Source organism: Myiozetetes cayanensis, unplaced genomic scaffold (genome assembly GCF_022539395.1).
Source record: "Myiozetetes cayanensis isolate MyiCay16 unplaced genomic scaffold, myiCay2020 scf10, whole genome shotgun sequence".
Lineage (NCBI taxonomy): Eukaryota > Metazoa > Chordata > Aves > Passeriformes > Tyrannidae > Myiozetetes > Myiozetetes cayanensis.
In genome coordinates, this window is record NW_026086605.1 from 9,356,378 (window position 1) to 9,364,709 (window position 8,332).

An 8,332-nucleotide genomic window follows, 5' to 3' on the forward strand; every position below is an offset into this window, starting at 1 on the left:
GCACTTGCTGCACTGGCAAGGAGGCCAAGCCTGTTTTGTGAGAGATTTCTTGTGTTGATTTAGCAACTGTGGGTTTTTTTATTTTGTTTGGTTTTTTGCCTTCCTCCATCTCTCAAATGGGAATAAGAGAGCTGCTGTGCTTAATGCTGCTTGAGAAAGACTCATCTGTGAGGTGAGGAATGCAGGCTGGGCTGGCAGGTGGAGCTTCCTGGCTTCGCTTCCAAAGGCTGTGGATGTGATCTTTGGAAGATGTTTTTTCCTCATGATCCAGAAGATAAGGCTAAATAGCAAAGTCCTTTCAGCACTCACTTAGTAGTGTCAGGACTGGTCAAGATCATGAAGCTTTTGTTGATCCAGGTCTGGTTTGTCTGGTGCTGGAATTTGACTCCTGTATGAGTCAAATTCTATCTGAAGAGTAAACCAATACTAACACTTTTCACTTAAGACCTTAAGAATTCTTGATTGGGCTGGGGAAAATTGCCTGTATCAGTGGACATGAATAAAAATTGAAGTACCTGTGCCAACACAAATTCTCATGCTAGACCTTCTGGTTGCAACCTCCTTTAAGTTTTTAGAAAATGTCAGTTTTGAAGAGGATAAAAGAAAATGAATGGGATGGTTCCAAACTTGGTGTAAAGAGGTGTGATACCAGTGTGCAAGTCTCTTGACTTCTATCTGTGGTACATCTTGCATGTGGGAAACAAAGCAGTTGAGTCAATGCTGTTATGAGGTATACAACAGATACTAATAATTAGTAGTTGGGCAGGTCCCCGTTCAGCCTAAGTGGATATTGCCTCACCTCAAAAGGGCTGAAGTGACTGACACCATCAATGGTTTTGGCTCCTGGATGCATTTTGTATGCCAATGGGAGTGGGGGTTGAAGGCGGTGAAGTGGAGCAGAGTCACTCTAGGAGGGAACAAAGCCAATTACCTGAGCTAGCTGTATGAGTAGGTGTGACTGTGTTTCCTTCTCCACCCTTGCTCTGTGGTACGTAAAATACATGGCATTTTACCTCTTTTGAACAGCAAATTAATCCAAGTTGTGGTGTTTTGTCACCTCTCACCTATATAGTTTCTTCCTCATGAATGAAGACTATTGATCAGTTCACAGTTAAAAACTGTTCTGGGAGACCTGAGCTACTTGGAGCAGTGAGTGTGTTGTCCCTGGATCTGGCAGGCTGGGCTCTTGATCAGAAGTCCTGCTGAATCGCTAATGGTGTGCAACCTTTTATCAATTTGTTTTGAAAGCAGGTGTGAGAAAACATGCTCACGAGTCCCAGAAGACATGTGGGTTTATGTTCTGTAGGCTTGCCTGTGTACATTATCTCTTTTCCGTGTTTCTGAATGAGTGATGCTGAATGAGTTTCTGAATGAGTAGTTTGCAATCTCAGTGACCAAAGCACACAAACCAATGACATAAAATACCCTAGATCAGCAGTGGAAGCATCACCTATGTCCCAATTCTGTAAAAGAGGAGCTCAAGGCAGACCTACACACATAAGTTTCTTCCAAAAGATTGGAAAAAAAACTTGTTTCAGTTCATGCAAATGGTATTTTTTCCCCTCGACTAAAGTATGAAGGAAATGGATGACAAATGATATGGTGAATTCTCTGTAGGTTAGCAGGGGCTCTATGAGTTGTATAAGGCTAGTAATTTTTGAAGTGTCTGAGCAGGTTATGGCTCAAAATATTTATTCAAACTATTAATTTTTGACAGAAGTGTCTGTATGCATGGGGTTTTCATGTGGGTAAGAATAAAATTTTTCTTTTGCTAGTTTTTGTAGGTGATAGAAAGCTCAGTAGTTTCCCTTCTCTGATTAGTTCCATTTTCTGTGCTATCTATCAATAGTCAGATTAACACGTCTTTCAAATGTAATCATTTGCCCCCTATGCAATTCACTTGACACTTGAATGATGAAGAAAGGCACCAAAAGAAAGCAAAAGAAATTGAATGGAGTGTTTCTTCCAGCTCCACTACTGAAAGCAGGATTCAGAGGCATGTTTTAGATACCTGCCAATGAACATGTAACTCGTGGGTATCCCTGAATGCTGATTAAAAGTGATTCTTGCTGAGGTTGTGCAACCAGTCTGAGCTGTGAAAGAGTGGAGCTAAAGGTCATTACCACACAAAGCTGCAGTTTAATCACTTCTAGGTACTACATAAGAAGTTTTTTTTTTTATTGGTCTTGTGCAATTTACTCAAATGCAATAGGCTGTTGAATGATAAACACAAAACAAACTCTAACCCTTTAGCCTAAATAATTACCCTGACAGTAATAAAATTTGGTGACAGGATATTGTAAGTCATTCTTACTGTGGTAAAGCATTTGTATAAAAACAATGAGTGTGTGGTTAAATGGCTTTGATCACTTAAGGAAAATGCATGTCTGAATATTTGCAGTTTCACTGTGGTGCCCAAGAACAGCTGCACACTACTGTTGCTACTGGCTATGGGTGCTGCATAAAACTGAAAGATCTGAGTGAATTCGCTATTTCTGTGTTGCCATTGACAATCTTGCATTCTCTTCTCTTCATGCAAAGCTTGAGTGGTGTCCCTGTAAGTGTCTATGGTTTTAAAACCAGACAAAATAAGTCTTAGGATAACTGTAGATGTTAAATACATACCAGTATGAGCTGGCACCCCCTACTTTGCAGGAGCTAAAAGCACCTGATTTCTATCTTGACTTGATGACTCTAAGAATAACAGGTGATAGATAATTCTACTGATTTTGACTGGAAACTATGTAATATGTTATAATGTGTATATACATTGGTCTATTTGGGATCAGAATTTGTCCTCAAAAGACTAATTCTTCTGAACTCTGACACAAAAAAATATTCAGCATTGATCACTTCCGTTTGATCTGATAGCACTCATAGATGAAAAACTACTGAAGCTCTCTCTGCAGTCTCCAGTGCAGCAATGCCATTCCTATCTCCAAAGCCCTGAATGCTGTACATTGCATCTTAACCCTGGAGGACATCCAGTACGAATTCTGCCTGGCTGCGACAGCAAGGCTCGGATGAAAGTCTGTAGATAAATTAAATCATCAAGTCTTTTCTTCCTCTGAAGGTTAATGACACAGGGGAGGCTGCTGAAACATGAAGTGGGCAGACACAATGGATACAAGTGAGCTTACAGCCAGCTTGCAGCAACTCCTGAAGATTTCATGGTATTTAACTCCTGATGGAAATAAGAACTGCCTATCAGGACTGCAGGTCCTCTCACATTTTGAAGCTCAACACAGTTTTGTCCACACAGAGCTTGTCTTCTGCATCAGCTCCAGACTTCCAAATCCAATCCTGAAGCAAGATCCAAGAACTGAAGATTCGATTCATTTGCTCAGTTGTTTCCACAGTTCAGCTCCATTGTTCTCCTTACACATTAATCTGACACCTCACCTAAACCTCCCCTAGCGCCAGGATAAGATGCAGGCAGCAGAAGCAGACATGGCAGTTTATGAACAGACTTTGACTATTGACCATTCCAACTGGAAGCAAAAAAACTGAGCAAATTTTTCTTAGTGACTTTAGACTTTGGATCTTCATACTAATAAAAGAAAAGAGAGCTAATGTTCAAAGTGAGCAATATCTGACGTGTAATATTTAGATGACATAAGTTTAAAGACCACTTGGATTGCTCCTGTGTTATCACAGTGCTGTAATTTCTTCAGGTGGTTAAACTTTTGTTGAAACAACAAAATTCCTTTTTTTTTTTTTTTTTTTTTTAAGTTACCATGCTTTTGATGGTGCAGTGGTAAATACTGTGGGTTGCTAAGATGTCTGTTACAGTTCTTTGTGTGTTGTGTCTTGGACCTCATCTGTCTACCTGTGCTTGACACAAAGGATAAGCCTTGAAGTTTAGCTCTAGTTCTTATGTCCTGAGGAGATTTGGGGTCCACCTCTAATTCAGAAACTCTCTAATACAGGGACTCTTTCTTCCTTTTAGGATGAGATAATGCTACTGATGTTGATGAGGTGCAATTATAAACCAATACAGAGCTCCAGCTTTTAAAATACATCTTCTGCTTATACATTGTTATTGGAACAATGCAGAATGCCTGTAATTTCTGAAATCTTTTCTTTTTATCTGTGCTTCAATCTGAGTCAGTTTTGTCCCAATTAAAGACCAGACTGAGTATAAGAAGCTCAAGATGTGGCTTGTTGTAAGAGAAGGAAGGTGTCCAACGCTTTTGTGATTTAATTCTCTGAGCTTCATTACATGCATAGATTTAAAAGACCAATTAATTATGATATCCGATCAATACTTGCATGTTCTTTAATTTCCTAAGTAACTGTACATATTTCTTCAGAAATCTGTGGAAACAGACCACTGGAGCTAAACTGTAGAAGGCCTTCGACATCACCATGATGCAAGATCACAAAAAGAGGCATTGCCTTATACTGTGCATTTAGATTTTAATTAAGCCTGACTTATTGAAGTTACTTATTAATAATGAAGGCACTTGTATTTTGGGGCCTAAAAGTAGGTTCAGAAATGTAGGGACTGTGATTGAGGTAGTTTCAATAGCACATGTGGCTTTTCAGGGTTGTACAGATAAAGAAATGCCAAATTCGATTTTGTGCCAGCTGAAGCTACTGACCTTAAAAAAGCCATTTGCTTGACTAAATTTGGTGTATGTTGCAGTTCAGGGAAATACACTGAGAAAAAAGGTAGTGATATTCAAATGCAGGCAATCAGTACTTCCTGTGGCTAAGTTGTGACCCCTGGGTCATGTTTAATAAGGGTTTGGAATGAGGTGAGTAAATGCCTTTGTCTACCTGATTAATCAGTGTGTGATGTGTGGGTGTGTAACACGCTCTAATGCCCATCTATGTCATTTCCACTGCAGTCCCTGAAATAGAATCATAGAATCAGATGGATTGGAAAGGACCTCTGAGATCAAGTCCAACCCTTGGACTTGCAGAAGGGATGCATTTGATTTTTTTTTTTTTGTTGAGCTACAGCAAATCTGATTGTCAAAAGGTACTTTAGCCTGTAGGAAGTCATGAAAAATCATTTAACAGATGGTGAGCATTTAAGTGCAGACATTTAACTTGAACTTCTACTGTGTTCAGTTGTGACTTTTCTTGTGTTTTAAGCTAGCAGTTTCCCAGATTTAAGTTGTTTTGAACAGAGAGGATCTGCAATAAATATATAACAAGAACAGGGATTTTTCTTGGGGTAGGATGGCAGCAGAAGTATGGCATAGCTGATTCTGAATTGGGTGGAGGATGGATTAGAGAACTTAAACTTGCGATGACTCTAATGGCAAATGAATTCAAGACAAAATGCATCACATTAAATTCTGCACCTTTTATGAGCTTGTGGTTGAATTGCAATCACCTAGTTACCCTTGATAATGCTATTAGAACGTATGCAGCAATCCACTGAGGTGGTGTGAATATTCTGCTGAGTTACCTCAAGGCCTGTGTTCCAACCCTAAATGATTTAGAGAGGAGCTACTGCTCAAGTTGCAAACTTCTCTTAGAAGATTTCAGGCCATAGCTGGGGCAGATGACCATGCTTTGCCAGATGCCTCTTCAGGATAAGCTCAGACATGGATTATTTGGGTCACATCTTCTGTTTCAGAGCATGTGGGGTATTTCATGTGAACAAGATAAAGTGAGACTTAGTCACTGTTCCAGTAAACTGTGCTGGATTTTTTTCCTGATATCCAAAGAAGAAAATACAGTACTGAAAACTTTGTTAAAAATTTAAAAAAAAAAAAAAAATCACAGGAAATGGAAAAAAAGTAGAGAATAAACAGAATGCAAGAGAACAGAAAACACATTCATGCTGATTGTAAGCAGAGAATCAGCCTATTCTGCCTTGCTAGTTTCATGACCTTTGTCACCCATGGCATTGGACTCCTTGTGGGGCATTGATTGTGTAAAAGTTTGAAGAGCAAAGATTATTTGGGCAGAAAAAAATGCAAGTGAGTGTTTGGAATAGCCATTGGTGGCCCCTTTTAGCAAGACACTGCTTATACCCTGAGCAACGTGGAGGGCACCAAGTGCCATCTCCTGCCTGTCCTGGGTCTTTGAATGGTATTAGAAGTTGTTTACAGAGGTTGCTGGAGGATTTGGAATTTTTTCATCTGTTCTGGTTGCATTTGGTTTCAAAGCAAATTAAACCACCCATCTTGCACAAAATGCATGTTGTGTCTGATGCCAGGCTGAGGAGCATGTTCATTGCTTCACAAGGCTGCACGGGTTCATTCAGTTCTCAGTGTAGAACCAAGGGAAATATTTGAAAACTAAACAAATGAAAAACCCAAGCAAATAAACACTAGTATTGCTTTCATTCTCCATCATCATCTGCCAGACTTTTCTCTCCAGGAAGAGAATTTCTATGCTTCCCATATTATACAGGATGCAATTTCTGGCTTAGATAGAGAGAAATGAACCACTGCACCACTGAGACAATCTCACTAGTTGTACTTGCCTCATCCTTAACTACTGTTATACTGCATCTCATATACCCAATTGTTTTCTTGTCAAGTGAAGTGTGATAAGCAATATAAAACAAGCTGTAAAATCTGACCTGCCCTGAGTTGCAATATATATTGAGTCCAAATTCAGGATGCCATTGAAACAATTAACAAAAATGCTCTGATTAATTAGGATTATCTAATTAATATCTGGTGACAGATAAAGAAGTTGGAGCCAGCAGAATACAAAGAGGAATAGGAGGGAAGTGTAGTGTCTGAGGTGTGGGTGCACTGCCCCTTGGTGACAGCACGGCCTCAGTGTGCCCTTCAGTGCCAAGGGAGGGCTCCTGCCTGTCAGTGCTGCAATAGCTCTTGCCCTGGTGAACCTTGCCAGTGCTTTGGTTGATGTGCCAGACACCTTCGAGCTTGTTGTGGAATTTCAAGCACCTTGTAACCCTTCCTACTTTTGATGCCTTTGCCTGTCAGGTTCAGCAGGAGAATGTTTCATCCCTTTTGTACCAGATTGCTCAAAAGCTGAGTTGGGTGTTTCTGTGGTTTGCTTGCTTCACCCTCCAAGTCTTGTGATTCTGGGGATCTGTGATTGGATAACAGTGCTTGGACCAATGTCTTTCAAATTTCAGTGGGAAGTGCTGGTATGGGAGAAGGTTTTGCCCAATATGTGACTCAGACTTGCATCTGTCATCCTTGGTATAACCCCAGTTTGACTGCTGCTTTCCAGAAGTGCAAAAATACTGTGTTCTGTTTCCAGGCTTTTCTGAAGGAGTGCTTTGATAGAAGGCTATTGCTCTGAGGAGTCAGGAGGATTTTGTTAGGGGCTCTGTACCCTCCAACGTGTTTCTTCTGCCTCTGAGCTCAATGCATGCATCTCGGATTGCACTCATCTCACTCTCTGTTAAAGTAAAAAATTCTGAAATCCTTGTGACACCCCCATGCTCCTGCCAGTAGTTGCTAAAATGACATGAGGCTTTGTGACAACAAGCTGGGAAATTTGGGGTGGGGAGGAGGTGGAAAATGGATGCCTCTATGTAAGTTTTTTTGTAAATTAACATATAACATGGTTCTCCTGTGTCTTCTCATCTGCTTGTGGTGAGACCTGCCTTTGATATGGATTGCTTTGTGCCTCTGCCAGACCTGGAGCACATTGCTTCTGCTATGAAGTTGGTATTTTCTGTTAGGAAGTGGGAGGGAGAGGGGATTGCTTGTCTGTTAATTATAACAAATGACAGAAGGGTAAGCACTTAACAGCAAACCCAGGCAAGTAGTGCTCTTCAGCTGTGCTGAACTTTGAGTTTTTGGGGGGTGCTGTCAAAGGCTTTTTGCAGTCAGGTCTATCATTTCCTCTTATGAATAGCTGGTTTCTGTTCAGGGTGATTCCCACAAAGTACTTTCTAGAAGATATAAGAGCTATTTAGGAAGCAGTTTTATTTTGTCTCTGGTAGTTTCAGAAAGCTGAACCCTATTTTGCTTTGAGGATCTTTCAAACCTTAAAAAGCAAGACAACATTTTTAGCTGAACCGAATTGCATAATTTTTTTCTGAAATGCTGAAGCACAATGTCTTGACTCTTTCCATCTGGACTAGGGTGTTTTGCAATATGATTTGCTGCAGTTGATACCAAGGTCAGGAATAGTTTAGTTAGTCAGAAGCAGACAGTGTCTTCAGGTCCAGTCTGGGATGGCACTTCAGGCACCAGCTCGGGCTGCCTTGAGTACCTCTTAAGCCTCTTTGGCACACAGACTGCTCCTTTCTTAACCTTTCAAACACAACACCTGCCACAACGTGATTTGCTCCAAGACTTCTCTGAGCTTCTCTGACAGTCTGCCTGTAGCTTTAAATTAATTTACTATGACTGTAATCCCAGCATTTTGACACTCTGTA